We start from the raw sequence: 19,481 nt of genomic DNA, 5'->3' as shown, positions 1-19,481 counted from the left end.
CTTCACAATTGTGAAAGCTCCCACTGGGCTCACCAAAGCAGCAGCTGAAGCATGGTTCTGAACCATAGCTGTCAACTTTCAGATTTGAAAATAAGGGATCAGCAGCCACACCTGTCCCGGGGACAGTCTATGGGATATCTAACAATCCAGGATAGCAGCGGGGAACAGTGGGAAACAGCGCTGGAATAAGGGAATTTCCCGCAAAAAAAGGGAAGGTTGACAGCTATGTTCTGAACCTGGGGGTAGCTGAAACCAGGCAATTCAAAGACAGTGCACAGCCCACCGAGGATTGACTAGCTCCCAAGATGCCATATTGACAGAAAGGGGATTTTATTTGTGTCCTTCTGCTGCTCAGTCTGGATCTAGTGCAGCAAAACAAACAAACAAAACAACAACAACCCCCCCCCAATAACTGCCCCTGTGTTCCTACCCTGACCTGCAGCAGCTGGCAGGGGTGCTGGCTCTACTGCTGCAATCATCCCCTGGGCTGGGTGGCCCTTGCTTACTTTTTCTTAAACATATTGACAGCCTTGCTCTTTTATTGTGGGCAGCTAAAGCTTTTGAACGTTTTTCATAGGCAGCCTGATGCATAGCACATCTATCATGGATATAAAAAAGATGGCTCCTCTATTACCATAATGCTATTATAAAGATGTACAATGGTCTGCATTGCTCTTAGTGAAAGATTGCTTCTTGGTTTTCTTTTGGGTAACTGCACTATGATAGTCTAGCATACAAAGAGGAAGGGAACCTATGGTATTCCATTATTACACACACACACACACACACAGAGAGAGAGAGAGAGAGAGAGAGAGATATTAACTAATATTTGTGGGAAATTAATTGCTTTGGGGTGTAGGAACTCTTTCTGCACCTGTTGGGACATATCAAAATCCCATTTTGCTAATTTCTCTAGTTGGGTGATACATAGAGTCCTAATTACTGATCATAACATGCTACAGGGCTTCTGTACATGGAGTCTTCTTATCCAGCTGTGCTTATCTCACTGTTTATGTCTCTCTTGTGTTATGAGTCTCATCATAGTTTTGTTGTTGTTGTTTTAAATCTGGATTAGTGTTTGTTGAGAAACCATCCCATTATTCTGAGAACATATGTTCATGATGAGTAGAAGTCATGAACATTTGAACAGGCTCCATCTGGCTCTGATCAACCCAGTACCATGATACATGAAAAGTGTTAAGACAAAACAAAAAAACCCTAACTAACTAAAACAATCATCAGTGAGCACAGAATGTAACCATTATTTACAGTTGGTTTTTATAAATTCATTTCTGTGTCTCAGGAATTGCTTCATTCACTGAGTTACAAACAGAAATGATACTTCATTTTAGCATAGCTCATTTTTAATGCTGGATAAATGCATCAGCCATTGCTCTTGTTTGAATAAGCACTAGGGATAGGGGAGGAATGTGTTTGGTCCACTTTTCGCAGTGGGCCAACCCAATCCAATGCTCTCAAACTTGTTTGGAATGCAACTCCGAGTGTGAATATACACGCACTTGTATTTTGCAGTGCAGTTTCGGTATGCAAAAGCTATGCACAAATATATGAATTTTACACCAGGCTATACTACATCACATTAGGGAGCAGACCTACAGAGGACTCAGTGGGGAAGGGCTCATTTGCACCACTTTGGCCCCTGCTTTATCTGCTCTCCCAGCTAGCAAGAGTGTGTGTGTTCTGCCTGCATCCAGCTGTACTGATGTAATGCCTGCCTGCATGCCTGCCTGCCTGCAGGTAAGAGACCTTATTGGAATATTGCAGTGTTGGGTTGCTGGCTGAGTGGATACAGCTGGGGTGTGGGTATGGTCCAGGGCCTGCCTGGCTATAAGAAAATGTCTCAATTAATCAGGCGACAGATTGTGTGTATTTGTGTGCGTATAATTTTTAATACATGCACTTACAAAACTGCAGATAGCAAGCAGCATCTGTCTCACATCAGAGGAAATGCCTCTCTTAAGATGATGTGTGCTCCAGCACACACATGCATCATCAAAATGAAGGAAGTGTGCTTTATGCTTCAGAGCTATTGCTTTTAGGCATATTTGAATGTATGCACATTTAATCAATTAATCGGCTAAAACTCATGCAATTAATCAACTTAATATTTATTTCACCAGATGGCACAGCACTCAGTAAAATACATGTTAGCTTTTGTCCCATAAGGATAGCCTCCTGACATCCTGGCTCTGTTGTTCTGAAACTTTTCCACCAATTTTATCTACAATTTCACCCACTGGGTTAGGGGTGGGGATTCCTGTCATAGAATCATAGAATTGCAAAGTTTGAAGGGACCCCAAGGGTCACCTAGTCCAACCCCCTGCAGTGCAGGAACCAAACTATTAATGCAACTTTCTTTCCCTTCATTTCTTTTCTTCCTTCATTTTTCTTTGCAGGGTGCTTTAGAATTTCTTTATAGTTTTGGTGCGTGTGGAATCAGTGGAGGCTGGTCCAAAAGAGCAAATCTACCTCCAGCCAGCCAGTCCCCGTCCCCCCATGCTTGCATTTTTACATCTAGCCACATCCAGAGAATGAGACTACCTGCCAGCTTCCTCCTACTTAGCCTTGGTGTTGCCCTTATGTACTCACCAGGAATTAGTTGGCTCTGGCTGTCATTGGTTCTGGCTCCACATCTTGTTGGGCAATTGGCCTTCTGCTCTAACAGTCCCAATGGGTACCAGTTGCCTCTTTATGGGATTGAGATTATTTTACCACTGAGAGATAGCCAAGAGTGCTGCGCATGTTGTTCTTTCCATTAAACAACTCACCAGTAAACTGCAGCCAGCTCTGCTACCCTCACTTCCTAATCTGAAGGTACTGAAAGAGTATCAAGTTGCAGCACAAAGGGCTTGGGGTACAGAATTGGTGGCGTTGGGGGGGGGAATAACACGTGCAGTGTGATCTTCAAGAGGCAATGAAAACAAGGGCACTTTTCATGAATTTTGGTCCATTTTTTTAGGAAAAGGATGTGATTAGACAGTGCCCGAAATGCCTGGAAATATTTGGGAAGCTGGGTTCTAAGATTGGTCAGGCTTAGAACATAATGTCTGGTGGTACTAAATTGCATAGTTTAGTTTTTAGCGTATTGCTGGTTTTAATTTTTAAAATGTTTTAATTGTTTTTACTAATAATTGTACTTTTTTTCTTTTTGTAAACTGCCTTCATGTTTTCTGCAGTGAATTAGATTGCCTTATTTGAAATATATAAAAATGATAGATACAAGGAATGCAATTTCTGGACTTCTGGGTAGCCACGCTATGGTGGGTCTGATAGCTCCATCAGACATGACTTCACACAGCATCGGGGGGAAGCACTAAGATGAAGCACGGCCCCCAAAAAACTCAGAAGGCAATCTGAGGTGTTGAGGGGTCCTGCTATCCATGAAAGGGCATCTTCAAAGTTCCGATCCCTGCCTTAGTGCCGAAAGGTGCTGGGAGTGGAGGGGAAGAGGTGAAAGCTGGCAGATTAGACAACAACGCAACTGTGAAAGTGCAGTCTCCGAACCAGCCTTACAGCGGTTGACTTCTCCAAAAGATTCCAAGTTGACAGCAAAGATGAGGAATACTCAATTTTACCAATTTGACAAAAACAGGAGTTTAAAAAGGAAGTCTGCTCCTGTCTATGGGCGTTATATTATGCATGTGAACTCTTACAAGCGAAGAGACTGAAGTCTACTGTGTAACTGAAGTCTAATGAGTAACAAGGATAAAATGATTCTACACAGCTTTCTTTAAAACCAATCTTGATTTTCAACGTTTTTCCTTTAATAATGAACTTGACATGAATTAGAACTGAACTTGAGATATGATTTGAACTTGACTTGAACTTGAATTTGAATTGGAGACAGATTACAACTTTAATATAAAGAAGAGTGCTTTGAATTCCCTCTCTGAGAGACAAGATTGACTCTCTGAGACTATACTCTTAAAGAAGAACCTCTGATCTTAGAGAGCATTGAAAATATATAATTGGGGAATGATTATATATTTTAGCTGGTCAAGCTTCAAGACTGAAAGAAGAGGATTACAATATCTGTCTACAAAAACAAAAACAAAAATTTAGATTTAAATTAAGTTGATATTTATAACATTTACTTGTATTGGACACTAAAACTATATTGATTTAAATTGACGTAAAGATTTGAACATAAATTCTTTCCCCCCCTTCCTAAAATTGTTTTGAGACTAACCTTAGTAAATTGGGGGGGGGGAGTGATGGAAGGCTACTAAAATCTTGTTCTTTCCCAAGCTTAGCAAAGTAGCCTTGACAAAGTGGTGATAAGGCTAAAAACAACATTGTTCTTGGTAGGAAAGGTCACTTTGTTTTGGAACCTAATTTCTATACAGGAAATTGGGAAACTGGGGAAGTATTTAAGAAGTGTACAATAGGCCCCTCTTCTCAATAGATTTGAAATGGCAGAGGAAAAAATTCTAATATTAAAGCAAGCCAAAAAGGTCTTTATACAAGAAGCCATGAAATTTGAACTTCATGATTTGTTCTCTGAATTTTTTTAAAAAAATGACTAGCAGGCATGTAAAAAGTAAATTTCAAGTCCTTATTCCGGCCTGCTATTCGGTTTAATTCAGCCCCTGTATGGCCTTCACAGATATTGGCACAACTTGTGTGTGTGTATGTTTTGCTGCTGAGCTGTGCTCACCATTGTGAGGGCTGAGGGGGTGATGGTGATGCCTCCCCAGCTGCTGCCATTGTCTGTGGGTTGACTGTGATGTGAAAATTTTTTTTGTCAGATGAGCGGGTATAAATGTGGGCCAAGGCGCAAGCCTTGGCAGTTGCCCTCCCCAGAGAGAAATGGGCAGCTCAGTGGCACTCAGCCCAGGTGGTCTCCTCCCCCATGGCAGCAAGCTGGCAAGCGGAAGGAGGCAATCGCCCAGTGCTGGGATGCTGTGGAGCAAGGAGAAGGCAAGTACAAAGTTTACTTGCTGGTGGGATCGCTACTAGAAGGCGACTGACACTCAGCTCTGAAGCTGGTTGATGTCTGGCAATGGACCTGATGAGGTTGCAGCTGGTGGATGGTTGTCGGAAGAATTTGCATTCAGGCTAGTGGATGTTGCGAGGCTACGCTGGCTGAGATGGGTGCAAACTGGTTTGGAAGCCTTGTTTGTGAACAGGCAGCCAAACAGAGGAGGAGTCTGGGGGGACGCTGTCGGATGGGGGCCATCCCACTCACCTGTTTGCCTTTGCCTTACAGGGATGTCTGGAGCTGCTGAGGCTTTCCCCAAGTCCAGCCTTCAAAGTCATGAAGATAACCGCAGGACGTCCCTATTTACATTGGAGAAATGAACATGAAATCCTGGCAGTGTGCAATGGACAAGGCCATGGCCAGACCTGAGAGAAGGAGCTTTGAAGGGAGACTGTAGGTGGACATCGGCTGTATTGCAAGTGATGGGGCAGTGGGGAGAGAGAAGAAAATGAGGGAGGCAACATTAGGCCACATTAGGCGCACCGTCCATTGAAAGTGCTATGAAGACGCTTTAAACAGGAATGGCTTCCCCTCAGGGATTCTGGGAACTGTAGGTGGTTAAGGGGACGGAGGGTTGTTAGGGTGGTTTAGGATTAGGGTTAGGGTTAGAGTTAGGGTTATGGTTGGGTTAGGGGAAGGGGTAGGGTAGGGGTAGGGTTCCTTCTTGCCAGGGAACTCTGGGACCGTAGCTGTAATTAGGGGGCAGGGTTGGGGTTCCCTTTTTGCCAGGGAACTCTGAGAATTGTAGCACTAGTTAATGGTTAAGGGTTAGCATTAGGGTTAGAGTTAGGGTTAGACTCAGGGGTAGGGATAGGGTTCCCTTCTTGGCAGGGAACAGGGGGTCTCCTAACAACTCTCGGCACCCTTTTCCAACTATAGCTCCCGGATTCTTTGGGGGAAGAAGCCATGAGTGTTTAAAGCGGCTTCATAGCGCATTAAATGGTGTGGATGTGGCCATGGCCTCCCTCACCCCACTGCCTCTTATCAATGAAGAATCAAAAGGATTTCCCCATTCAAATCGCTTGGAAACAGGAAACAGGAAGAAGAAAGACTTTGTATTTCATGCCATGTCTTAACTTGAAATCCCAATAAAGATATTTGTATTGTATTGTATTGTATAATAATAATAATAATAATAATAATAATAATAATAATAATAATAATAATAATTTATTATTTATACCCCGCCCACCATCTGGCTGGGCCTCCCCAACTACTCTGGGTGGCTTCCATGGAAACCAAAAATACACTAAAATATCAGACGTTAAAAACTTCCCTTAAGATGTCTCCTGAATGTCAGGTAGTTGTTTATCGCTTTGACATCTCGTGGGAGGGCATTCCACAGGGCGGGTGCCACTACCGAGAAGGCCCTCTGCCTGGTTCCCTGTAGCTTTGCTTCTCGCAATGAGCACAAGAAGGCCCTCGGCGCTGGACCTCAGCGTCCGGGCAGAATGATGAGGGTGGAGACGCTCCTTCAGGTATACTGGACCGAGGCCGTTTAGGGCTTTAAAGGTCAACACCAACACTGAATTGTGCTCGGAAACGTACTGGGAGCCAATGTAGGTCTTTCAAGACCGGTGTTATGTGTTCTCGGTGGCCGCCCCCAGTCACCAGTCTAGCTGCCGCATTCTGGATTAGTTGTAATTTCCGAGTCACCTTCAAAGGTAGCCCCACGTAGAGCGCATTGCAGTAGTCCAAGCGGGAGATAACCAGAGCATGCACCACTCTGGCGAGACAGTCTGCAGGCAGATAGGGTCTCAGCCTACGTACCAGATGGAGCTGGTAAACAGCTGCCCTGGACACAGATTTGACCTGTGCCTCCATGGACAGCTGTGAGTCCAAAATGACTCCCAGGCTGCGCACCTGGTCCTTCAGGGGCATAGTTACCCCATTCAGGGCCAGGGAATCCTCCACATCTGCCCGCCTCCTGTCCCCCCAAAACAGTACTTCTGTCATGTCAGGATTCAACCTCAATCTGTTAGCCACCATCCATCCTCCAACCGCCTCCAGACACTCACACAGGACCTTCACTGCCTTCACTGGTTCTGATTTAAAGGAGAGGTAGAGCTGGGTATCATCTGCATACTGATGAACACTCAGTCCAAACCCCCTGATGATCTCTCCCAGCGGCTTCATATAGATATTAAAAAGCATGGGGGAGAGGACAGAACCCTGAGGCACCCCACAAGTGAGAGCGCAGGGGTCTGAACACTCATCCCCCACCACCACTTTCTGAACACGACCCAGGAGAAAGGAGGGGAACCACTGTATGACAGTGCCCCCAGCTCCCAGCCCCTCAAGACGGTCCAGAAGGATGTTATGGTCGATGGTATAAAACGCCGCTGAGAGATCCAGCAGAACTAGGAAACAGCTCTCACCTTTGTCCCTAGCTCGCCGGAGATCATCAACCAGTGCGACCAAGGCAGTTTCAGTCCCATGATGAGGCCTGAATCCTGACTGGAAGGGATCCAAATGGTCCGCTTCTTCCAGGCGTGCCTGGAGTTGTTCAGCAACCACTCGCTCAATCACCTTGTCCAAGAATGGAAGATTTGAGACTGGGCGATAGTTGGCCATCGTGGCCGCATCTAAAGATGTTTTTTTAAGAAGCAGTTTAATAACCGCCTCTTTCAACGGGTCTGGGAAGGCTCCCTCATGGAGGGAAGCATTCACCACCCCATGACGCCCATCGCCCAGCCCTTCCCGGCTAGCTTTTATAAGCCAGGATGGACAAGGATCCAGGAGACAGGTGGTTGGCTTCACTCATCCAAGCAGCCTGTCCACATCCTCGGAGGTAACAGATTGGAATTGATCCCACGCAACTTGACTAGACAGGTCTCTAGCACTCTTCCACCCCAGCCCTGCTCCCACGGTGGAGTCCACTTCTTCCCGAATCTGAGCGATTTTATCTGCAAAAAACTTTGCAAAATCATTGCAGGAGAACATGTGGTCCGTACTGGGCCCCGATGTTGCAGGTGGTTCTGCTAAATTGTGAACCACCTGAAAAAGTCTCCTGCTGCTGTTTTCTGCAGATGCAATAGAGGCGGTGAAGAAATTCTTCTTCGCCGTCGCTATCGCCACTTGGTAGGCTCGACGTTGAGCTCTGAACCTGTGTCCGGTCAGATTCAGAATGAGTTATCCGCCACTGGTGCTCTAGCCGTCTCAACGATTGTTTCATTGTCCTCAGATCCGTGGAAAACCACGGGGCTGTCCGGGTTCCATGCAATCGGAGAGGGCGCTTCAGAGCCAAACAGTCAATAGCCTTGGTTAACTCCACATTCCAGCGGGCCACCAGGGAATCAGCTGAAAGGCTATCAACATGGGATAAAGCATCCCCTACCGCTCTCTGGAAACCATTTGGATCCATTAAGTGGCAGGGGCGGACCATCCGAATTGGTCCCACCTCCCTGCAGAGGGGATGGCTCGCAGAGAAGTCCAGTTGCACCAAGAAGTGATCTGACCATGGCACTTCTTTCATTTTGCTTTTACTTAGTGTCAGATCACCAACATCCATAGAGGTAAACACCAGGTCCAAGGCATGTCCGCGGCTATGGGTTGGGCCAAACTTATTCAGGGACAGCCCCATGGAGGCCATGCTTTCCACGAAGTCCCGAGCGGCCCCTTGTAAGGTCGTGTTGGCATGGATGTTAACATCCCCTAGGATGACCAAACTAGGTGTCTCCAGGAGAACATCCGCTACGACCTGAAGCAGCTCGGGCAGGGAATCCTTGGTGCAGCGGGGAGGTCGGTACACCAAAAGAAATCCTGTACTGCCCCTATTGCCCAACTTCCAGAACATGCACTCGGAAAACTGGGTCTTCCCAATAGGACGCCTGGTGCAAACTAATGACTTCCTAAAAATCACAGCAACCCCCTCTCCCCGCCCTTCTGACCTGGGTTGCTGTGCGTAAGATAAACCTGGTGGACAAGCAGCGGCAAGGACAGGCCCATCTGCTTCATCCAACCAGGTCTCTGTCACACATGCCAGGTCAAATCCTCCATCCATGATTAAGTCATGGATGGCAGTGGTGTTATGAATCATTGACCTGGCATTGCACAGCAGCAATTTCAGGTCATGTGGGTTGATTCTAGTATCCTTGCTGATTCTAGTATCTATCCGGTCAGGACCAGACCCGGAGGCAGGAATAGTCTTCAGACAACGACTAAACCTGCCCCCTCTGTAATGACATGGTCTAATCTTAGTGTAACTCCTCCTCCTACCCGTGATCACTGAGATCGGTTGTCCCAGTGCACCCCCCCCTTGGAACATGCCCCAGACATTTTGTGGGCTGGGGCCCACTCCCTGGCAGCCCTGACCCCTCCCCTTAAGAACAAAATAACACCTTAAACAAACAAACAAAACCAATAAAACAATACAAACAAAAAACTGTAAAAATTACAAAAGCAACAAAATCAAAAAAATTCCCCAAACCCAGCCAAACATCCACCCCACCCCCCACATACAAAAAATTCAAAAGAATTTTTTTTAAAAAAAACATTTTAAAAACACTCTGTGCCCCTCCAGCAGTAACAGCAATTGCCCTAGTGAGGCCTGTCAGGCCCCGCCCTGGGCCAGGTGGTAAGTGGCAAGAGCAGGGCCCTCAGGCACTCACCACAGGGGAGTCTTCCTGGGCAGCAGGCAGCAAGCACTCCTTGTGAGGCTTCAGGCCCCGCCCCAGGCCAGATAGTATGTGGCAAGAGCAGGGCTGTCAGGCACTCACACAGGAGAGTCTTCCTGGGCAGCAGGCAGCAAGCAGTCCTTGTGAGGCTTCAGGCCCCGCCCTGGGCCAGGTGGTAAGTGGCAAGAGCAGGGCTGTCAGGCACTCACACAGGAGAGTCTTCCTGGGCAGCAGGCAGCAAGCAGTCCTTGTGAGGCTTCAGGCCCCGCCCTGGGCCAGGTGGTAAGTGGCAAGAGCAGGGCCCTCAGGCACTCACACAGGGGAGACCTCCTGGGCAGTAGACAGCAAGCAGCAAGCAGTCCTTGTGAGGCTTCAGGCCCCGCCCCAGGCCAGATGGTAAGTGGCAAGAGCAGGGCCCTCAGGCACTCACACAGGGGAGTCTTCACACAGGGGAGTCTTCCTGTATTCTGATTAACATGGGAAGTGGAATGGTAAAATGTTAATGAGACGGACGTATTTCCTTGGCAGGGAACAGGGGTCTCCTAACAACTCTCGGCACCCTTTTCAAACTATAGCTCCCAGATTCTTTGCGAGAAGAAGCCATGAGTGTTTAAAGCGGCTTCATAGCGTGTTAAATGGTGTGGATGTGGCCCTGGCCTCCCTCACCTCACTGCCTCTTATTATTGAGGAATTGAAAGGATTTCCCCATTCAAATCGCTTGGAAACAGTACAGGAAGAAAAAAAAGACTTTTTCTCACAATTCATAAATCACAATTCATAATTCATAAATATCATGAATCCTAAATCATGAATCCTAAATTATAATTCATAAATCGTGATTCATAATTCATGATTTGTAACTCATAAATATCATGAATCACAAATCATAAATCATAAATATGAATTGTAATTCATAATAAATAATTCATAAATATCTTGAATTGTAATCATAAATCACAATTCATAATTCATAAATATCACGAATCCTAAATAATGAATCCTAAATCATAATTCATAAATATCTTGAATCGCAAATCATAAATCGTGATTCGTGATTCGTAAATATCATGAATCGTAAATCATTTCTCCTTCCAGCTGTTAATAAGATGATGCCTCCACACTGAAACAATAGCTCCATCAGGATTTCCTTTCATCTTTCCCTTAATGATCATTGCCAGAATAATAGTCAAAATTTCACACAGTCCATTTCGTATTTAAGATAGCAACCACTTACGTATTTCAAGCCATTTTGTTTTGGTCTTGACAAAAGTCTTTCCCCAGATCAAATCCTTCTCAGTGGCTGATTAAATCAGCAAGTTATTTTATCTCCGCTGGCTCAGAGCATGCCCGTTAAGTCCGAATTTTTATCTTAAAAAATAGGTGTCCTTTGCTGATGAGGCCAGCTTTGGATAGTTGCCACAACTGTGTGACTTACACACAACTGCCCCTGTCCCCTCTTCCTTCTGGACAGACAGCAGGTATCAGGACGATCTGCGGTTGGAGTGCCCCCCCAACCCTGGGAGGGTTGGAGGGATAATTACTCCCATATTATCCTCAATTACCAGCATGGAAGGGCTCCTTTGTAATTGGCACAGCCAATTGTCATGGCAGACAAACAGGAAGTGCCAGGTCATTGAGTATTTAAACATTGAAGCCCAAATGAAGCTTTTGTTTTCCTTTAGGTCTCAGTCATTTGAGAACGTGAAAGAACATTTTGTGAAAGCTAATAATAATAATAATAATAATAATAATAATAATAATAATAATAATTTATTTATATCCTGTCCATGTGAAGTGCTCCGTTTTAGGTTTTTACCCCTTTGCTTCAATAGAAGGAAAGGATCTCTAATCATTCAGCTTTAATGGGCTTAAAAGACATTTTGCAGGAAGAATCATGAGTCAATGGCAGAAACTCAGGGATCTACCATGCTTATTCAGTCAGAGTTTAGAAGATTGGAGAGGAGAGTGAAGAATCATGGAAGGGACCCGAGGGTCATCTAGCCCAACCCCAAAATGCTGTGATCACATACCCCAGGCCTTCCAAAGCTGAAGCTTATGATTCCTCCCACCAAATGGCCATTATTATTATTATTATTATTATGACTTTCCCTTCATCCATAGATGTCAGGGATGGGGCTGGTGGAAGTTTGAGTCCCAACAATCTCTGCTGGACACCAGGCTCCCCATCCCTGGCCTACAGGATAACCAGCATCATAACCCTAGTTAAGTATTTCGTACTATACCTTGTACTGGTCATTGGGTCTCAGCTTGTTCCAAGGCTCTGGGATGCTCTTTTTGTCCCAGCCAGGCAGAGAAACGTGACAAGAGGCAGACAGCATCTGTGTAAGAAGAAGAAAAACATACTAAACAGATAATAAAAACTTTGAGTATGGCAGCCTCTCAAATGGAGAAAAATGTGAATTCACTGACACAGGTGATGGGACAATTTAAAGAACTGAATGTTAAAACCACTGAGGTGAAACAAGAAGAGGCGCGAGGTTTGAGGAAAATACAGGGGGAACAAAAGGTGGTGGTAGATGAAACCAGCACCTTGTGGGAATTGCTCTGGGGCGCTATGGCTATTTTGGAAATGTAACAGGACAGGAGGGTGACTCATTTGAGAGGCTACTATATGTGGTGGCAATGTAAGGTTATTTTAAAAGCTTGGATAATGATATATAATGATTTGAAGAAAATGCTTAAAATAACCTTTGTTTTAAAAAATGGAAGCCTAGACACTGGTTTATCCAGGATTAAATGTTTTCATAGAGCAAAAGAATTTCCTCCTGTATCTGATAGCAGCTGTTGGGCCATGATCATCCCAGAATTTGAAAAAGAAGAAGCCCCCACCAAAGAAAATAAAGAAGATTGGTAAAGCAAATTAATGGTCTATGCAGAATTGATTAATTAATTAGAAACCCAACAAAATAAGAGGACAATAATTTGAAAAATGAGAAATATTTATTGCATATTTCCAAAGCACTGTGTACACTATTATATATTAGCGGGATTTTGAAGAACACTTGTAATATGATGAATAATGTATAAAATTGGAAATTATTGTGAATTGAAGATATTATGGATGTGCATGAACAAATTTAAAACAAAAGAACCAAGAAGGGGAGTGGAGGGAAGTCAGGGAATTTTAGAAATCTCATCTTTGCAAGTTGTTCTGGATTGTATATATAGTTGATCTAAGGATTATGGTATGGCTATTTTTATGTGATATTTTTTGTTACATCACATAAAACACTATTTTAAAAAAAGGAATGCAATTTCTCATGTATCAACTGTTCTCCTGGAGACAAATATACTGCTATCTTGGGAAACGTTCATCAAGCAAGGCATTTGTCTTGTGCAAAAATAACTTGTACTCATATGCAAGATAATTGACCATTTTGTTTCTAGTGAAATAAAATTTCTTATTAAAAGAAAGGAATAACTTTGATGTTTGTTTGATGTTATCTCTTTAGTTGAAAGTATTCAATGCACACAGTATAGTTAAAATAAGATGTGGGGAAATGGTGTGTGGGTGTTTATCTATCTATCTTTAAATGAGAAGTGTAAATTTCACATTTTGTTGTTGTTTTTATTTTGCCATGTTGATGAGTGTGTGTATGAGGGAGAGAATGTATTCAGAAAATTTTGGGCTATACCAGCAGACATATTGATGATTCTTTGGACGTATTAGACAAAATTTCCACACAATGGTCTGAAGTGCCCCAGAGGGACTTCAGGGTCTGCTGCAGGCAATGGTGGACGGCAGAGATCAGTCATCTTGATCAACCCAATTGCTATGAGGAGAAGGGAAGGTGGCGAAGGCAACACACCTACTAAACCCTCCTTGTTTTAGTTTGGGTTCTGGAGGATCCAGGAGTGTTGGTGAACCCTCTCACGAAGTTCTCAGAGCTCTGGAGGGAGCTGAAAGGGCTCCAGGATTGAACACAGACACACGCCGAGAACGAGACCACACAGCAAAAAGCTTTGAGATCCATTATCAAAGCGGTGACCTCTGTAAAATAAAAGGATCAGGAACCAATTCGAAAGGTTAAAAGGATATAATTTTTTGATTATGAGATAATTTGAGCCACACCAGGGAGGAAAAAAGGAGCCCCCTCCCCGGACGTAGGTATAGAACTGCATGAAATAAAATCTTCTGTGGAAACAAAAGAATAAAGAATAAATATCTACCCGCTAATGTGTTTGAACACAAGAATACCAGTAAATGAACTGAGTTAAGACTGTACAAAATTTGATGCTTTCCCCCCATTTTATTTTTGAAAGTATCTTCTGTTAAGTCCACCAAACTGCAATTGGAAAAGTTACAGTGGTGCCCTGCAAGACGAATGCCTCGCAAGACGGAAAACTTGCTAGACGAAAGAGTTTTCCGTTTTGGAGGTGCTTCGCAAAATGAATTTCCTATGGGCTTGCTTCGCAAGATGACAATGTCTTGCGAGTTCTTGCTGGTTTTTTTCCCCTCCCCCCTTTTTCTAAGCCACTAAGCCACTTATCAGCTGATCCAATAAGCCAATAAGCCGCTAAAAGCCGCTAATAGCGCTAATCCGCTAATCCATCAATGGGCTTGCTTCGCAAGACGAAAAAACCGCTAGACGAAGAGAATCACAGAACAGATTCTTTTCGTCTTGCGAGGCACCACTGTATTTTGAACAGTGGGAAAATGAAAAGACGACCTGGATTTTATTATTTATAGAACTGAGGTTTATGAATATCTCTCCCCCCCTTTCCCTTTGCTTTCCATTTCCATGTGATTCAAGAGACAGATATCACAAGTATAGATTTTAGAACTTTAATATTGGGAAGTGCCAGGATTAGAACTATTGGGGGGGGTGACACTATCTAAAGAAAGCTGATAACACCACATCAGTTGAGAATATAACAACAGATATTAAATAATTATCTCATAAAACATTAGAATTGGAGAAAACGGTGCAAGAATTAAAGCTCAAAACCTCAAATTTAGAAAAATCTTCTAAGAAAGTACACATTGAGGTAAGAGAAGCAAAGAGAGAGCAAGAAAGGATGAAAGAAGATTTGGAAGCGGTAGTTACTTCATGAACAGACACTGGATGCAATGGTCATTTTAGAATTAAATCCAAAATAACTGGTTCTTTGATTGAGAGGCATTCCAGAAGATTTGACAGTAGAATTGAGTGAAACAACAATAATAAAAGAACCTACTAATTTGATTGAATTGGGAGATGAGGTCAGTACAGGTGTGGACAAATTTTTTGAGTAAAAGCAAAGTATGCAAAAACAAAAAAACAAAATCAAAAAGCTGCCAGGTGACGGTATGGTAACTTTTAATTCTAAAAGAGTTAAAGACAGAGGAATAAAAATGCATTATCAGAAAAATCTTCAGATTGATGGTCCCCTTTGGAAGCCATAGCAGTGAAAAGGAAAAATATGATGGAAAATTGGGCAACTTATAGATATTTCTTGAGAAGGTGGATAATTTAAATTAAAAGAATTTAAGGATTTATCAGAGATGTTAACAACATGGTTACAATCAGATCATCTAAATGAAGTATTTAAAAAGGATATAAAGCGAGGGTTTGGGAACAAACATCACAACTAGAAAGTGACCTGTTAAATGTCAAAGTGATATCTAAAATATATAAGATGTTATTGGAATGGGAGACAAAGAACGAACATGTGAAATCTTTAGTGATACACTGGGCAATAGATATTGGTCATATCATCTGTGGTGGAGCTTCATGCTCCAGCACCAGGGAGCAGAGAGCAGGTGGGGGCGGGGCTGACACGTGTCCCAGGGGTGAGGCGCACCGCCCGTAGGGGTGTGGCGCCCAGTGTGGGCGGGAGGGGGCAGCTGCAATGGCACCCCACCAGGATCGTGCTGCCGGGGGTGATGCGCTCCCCCCGCACGCCTCTTCCTCTGCCAGTGCATAATTTAGAAATGGATGCATGGGAACATTTATGGAATGTGGATATAAAATTTACAGCATCTTATAGTTTAAGAGAAAACTATATGGAAATGTTATATAGATGGTACCTAACACCTAGTAGATTGGCTAAAATATATAAATCCAAATTGAATATGTGCTGGAAATGTAAAGAGAAAGAAGGTACCTTTTTTCATATGACTTATGAGGTTAAAGTTTGCTGGAAAATGATATATTATGAACTGAAAAGTATGTTTAAGGTCATATTTATTTTAAAAACCAGAAGCTTTTCTTTTGGGACTTATGAGATCAGAACCACCTAAACAGTATAGAAATGTATTTATGTATGCAACCACAGCTGCAAGAATGTTATTTGCCCAAAAATGGAAAGAAGAAGAGGTGCCAAGGAGAGAAGAATGGATACAGAAGTTAATGGGCTACGCAGAAATGGTGAAACTTATTGGGAGAATAAGAAATCAAGATAACAATTTTTAAAGAAAAGAAATGGAAATGGTTTATTGAGTATTTACAAACAAGCTGTAAACAGACTAAGACATTGGCAGGAATAATGTAAAAACCTGCAGCTTGTTGAGTGGCCTTGAGCAAGTCATGCAGCTTGTTGAGTGGCCTTGAGCAAGTCAGTATTTCAGTGTCTAAATTATTCTTAGAGGACTGCTGCTCATTTATCTGTTATTATTATATCTCATATTTTCTCCAATAAACTTAAGGTGGTGTGCATGGTTCTCCCTTTCCACATCTTACCTTCACAACCCCCTACACAGTTGGTCTGGATGAGTTCTGGTGACTGTTCCAAGGCCAGTCAGTAGGCTCTGTGGCTGAGTGCGACTCGAACCCTGTTTTCGCAGGCCCTAGTCCAACACTCTAACCACTACACTACACCAGGTGCTTAAGCTAAGAAGGGTGAGAAATGTGCCAGACAAACAAAATGTAGAAGAACACTCACTTGCGTTCCTCAAGCCAATGATATTAACAGGGTACAGGCGAAGAAGGATGAAAGGTGGCAATGAAACTGAGCAAAGAGATTGGGTGTTCTTGACACATGTCCATTTCATTGCTTCCTTTTGCTCAAGAATTAAGAGCTACCTCAATCTACTCAAGAGCCATTTTGCTTAAAGAACACATTTGCAGTAGCTGCTAATATCCCACCAGTCATAATGTAACTAGTCACAACCATTATCTGCTGTAGTAATCTCATTACTGACTGCAAGCCAAGCAGCTGATGTTGGCAGAAAACAGCTCTCCGGAGTTGACTAAATGGGATTTAGCAAATTGAATTTACTCAGGTAATGTTGTGACTTAATTTTTTTCTTCAGCATTTTAAAACTCAACTGCTTGTTACATAAGAAGAAAACATACTGCGAATCTCAAAATGCCTCTCTTAATCTTCAAGCAACAAGGAATCATGGTGATGGAATGTGTATTTTGTACCTGTTATTGATTCTACCATATCTATCACATTAAAGTGAGGGTTTTTTTTGTCTGAATACAGGATGGATTTCACTTACTTACATAGCTTACCTTTAAATTAGAAATGAAGCGTCTGTGGTATGCTCTTTGAAGAATCCCATTTAGGAAGATATCACTCTCTGGCAATCATTTCCGAAGTCCCCTGATTTTCCATGGTTCTAAAGCATGCAAGAGGTTCCATGCAAGCAGTCACCTTCCATAAATTGGAAGTACCAGTGGATTATGGGGTTAAGTGACGGTGCTTATGTCACCTCCTGGCAAGTGGTATTCTGCCAGTGTGTTTCCACAATGTTGACCTCCCAATTACCTTGATCCTTCCACCATCCCACATAGTAAGCAGCAGTGACCCACCTACTGGGAAATTAGGCAAGTGCCACTGCTCCACCATCCACTACTGGTTGGAAAACAACAGGTTGGTGATGGGAGGTTGGTGGCAGAGCCAGTGTGCACACTGTCATGCCTTCAGAGTCCTGTGGTGACTAGGACACAGAACTGGAGTCTACAGTTCTACCAGATAAGCAGACAGATAAATCTAGTTCCTGCTCTAAGCCTGATGCTGGTGGTCAGGAAACTATTGGTCCTGAAACTGTCTGGCAAGCAGGCACACAGCACCAGGATTGGAGACAGAATCTTCATGGGCTTGAGGAATCAAGTGCCTCCTACATTACCTCAGCAGAGGTGCACAAAGTACACCTACTTGGAGGATACATAATTCAGAAGAATCTATTTTCAGGCCAGAGGGATGACTGTAGGAGACTCTACTTCTTCTCAAGGACGCATAACCTACGAAAAGCGGACTGGTGCCAGAGGCTTAAAAGGGCTTCACATCCTTCCTTTATCAAAGCAAGTAGGCCCCCAAGGGCTATTCTCAGTGTTGCAGCTGTCTGCCTTGCTCTGTTGTGTTATAGGCTCCTCCATAACTCCAGAATAGGTACTCATCCCTACTACTCCCTCATATTTGTGGGATTCCCGGAGACATCTGTTGGCCAGCGTGAGAAAAGGAAGTTGCATTAGATGAGCCATTGGTCTGCAGCAGCAGGCTCTTCTTACCTTCTAATGTGCAGGGAGTTAGAGCTAGAAAGGACTTTGGATGTCATCTAATTCAACTTTCTGCTCAATGCAGTGAAACTGCAATGAAACTGCTAAAATACAAGCTCTCACCATCTCCCAAGGCAGTCTGTTCCATTCTTAGCTTCTCTAATGTGTAGCTGAAATCTGCTTCCTTGCAATTTCTAATTCCTTGATTCTAATCCTGCCCTCTGGAGCGACAGAAAACAAATCTGCTCTATTGTCTACATCACAGCCCTTCCTCCTTGGTGCTAACAACCAAAGAAAGCAGAAGAGGGTGCAAAACGCTGCAGCACTTGACAGTGTACACAGATTCAAATGTGCAAAAATCTTTCAATGCCATGTTTTATCTCCAAACTTTATCCTAACCTGATATTTAGTTACTGTTTCCCTCCCCCATCACCTCCTACAAATGAATATATGTCTTTCTTTCTGCATTGCTCCTCAGAAAACAAACAAAACAAATGAACAAAAAAGAATAGTCACTCCACTGGTCATTTGTCATGGCCTTAATCCAGGGAAATAATTACACAAGTTCTCCTCATGCAAAATTTCCTTCTTTCTGTGGCCACCCCCACTCCAACGGATATGCCCCAGGGGGTTGTTGGAACCAACAGAGTGATTCGTGAGGGAACAGGGTGCAGGAAGGAGGAGAGGGAGGGGGAAATATTGTTGAAGTCAGACCCATAAAAACAAAGAAAATGTTCTGAGATCTTGCAGCAGCAGTGAGCTGCTGCTCCCTCCCTACTCTAAACCCAAGAGGCCATGCAGATTGCAACGTTATAAGGCAAGTTAGAATCCCAGAATCAGAGTTTGACCACAAGGGTCATCAAAGCCCAATCCCCTGCAATGCAGGAATCCCAATAAAGCACTCATGACAGATGGTTATCCAACCTCTGCTTAAAAACTCCCAATGAACCTCCAGAGTGAGTCCGTTACATTGTTGAACAGCTCTTACTGTCAGAAAGTTCTTCTGAAGCTTGGTCAGAATCTCCTTACTTGTATCTTGAAACCATTGGTTTGAGTCCTACTCTCCAGAGCAGGAGAAAAACTTCAACACATTTGGAAAAACCCAAGCAGTATATGTTAAGAAATAATAAATAACCTTCATGGATGACCAGGACATTGGTACCAGATAGCAGAAGCAGCAGAGACAGGTAATGGAGAAAGGAAAATGTAGAGCGCGCGCGGGGGGGGGGGCATTGCTTAATGGAGCATCATAAATCCTGATGTGGCTTCTGGGTGTCACAAAGGAACAATGTATTATGTAAGTACTCAGTACAGAAATTATGCAAAGCAAAGTGGTTATATTATTAACTATATTGATTTGTGTGGTATATCCCAGAGCTATTGAACTACTGATATTAAAATGCTTTCATTGCTGCT

At 43.4% G+C, this 19,481-nt stretch overlaps 2 long non-coding RNA genes across 2 annotated transcripts in view; one reads left to right on the top strand and one right to left on the bottom strand.

The window, feature by feature from the left end:
• Nucleotides 1–10,340, top strand: part of LOC309523474 — a 383,438-nt gene extending 373,098 nt beyond the window's left edge. Inside the window, exon 3 of the long non-coding RNA XR_014215376.1 lies at nt 10,213–10,340. This is a non-coding gene — a long non-coding RNA (uncharacterized lncRNA). The remainder of the gene's footprint in view (nt 1–10,212) is intronic.
• A 3,158-nt stretch (nt 10,341–13,498) lies between these two features.
• Nucleotides 13,499–19,270, bottom strand: LOC309523513. Its single transcript, XR_014215430.1, has 3 exons — nt 19,201–19,270; nt 17,079–17,185; nt 13,499–13,630 (listed from the first exon to the last, which is right to left on the bottom strand). It is a non-coding gene; the product is annotated as an uncharacterized lncRNA (long non-coding RNA).
• Nucleotides 19,271–19,481: the final 211 nt, after the last annotated feature.

This window comes from Podarcis vaucheri (genome assembly GCF_965113315.1).
Source record: "Podarcis vaucheri genome assembly, chromosome: Z".
Lineage (NCBI taxonomy): Eukaryota > Metazoa > Chordata > Lepidosauria > Squamata > Lacertidae > Podarcis > Podarcis vaucheri.
Note: the sequence above shows the minus strand (reverse complement) of the source record. Positions and strands in the feature narration are given on the sequence as shown.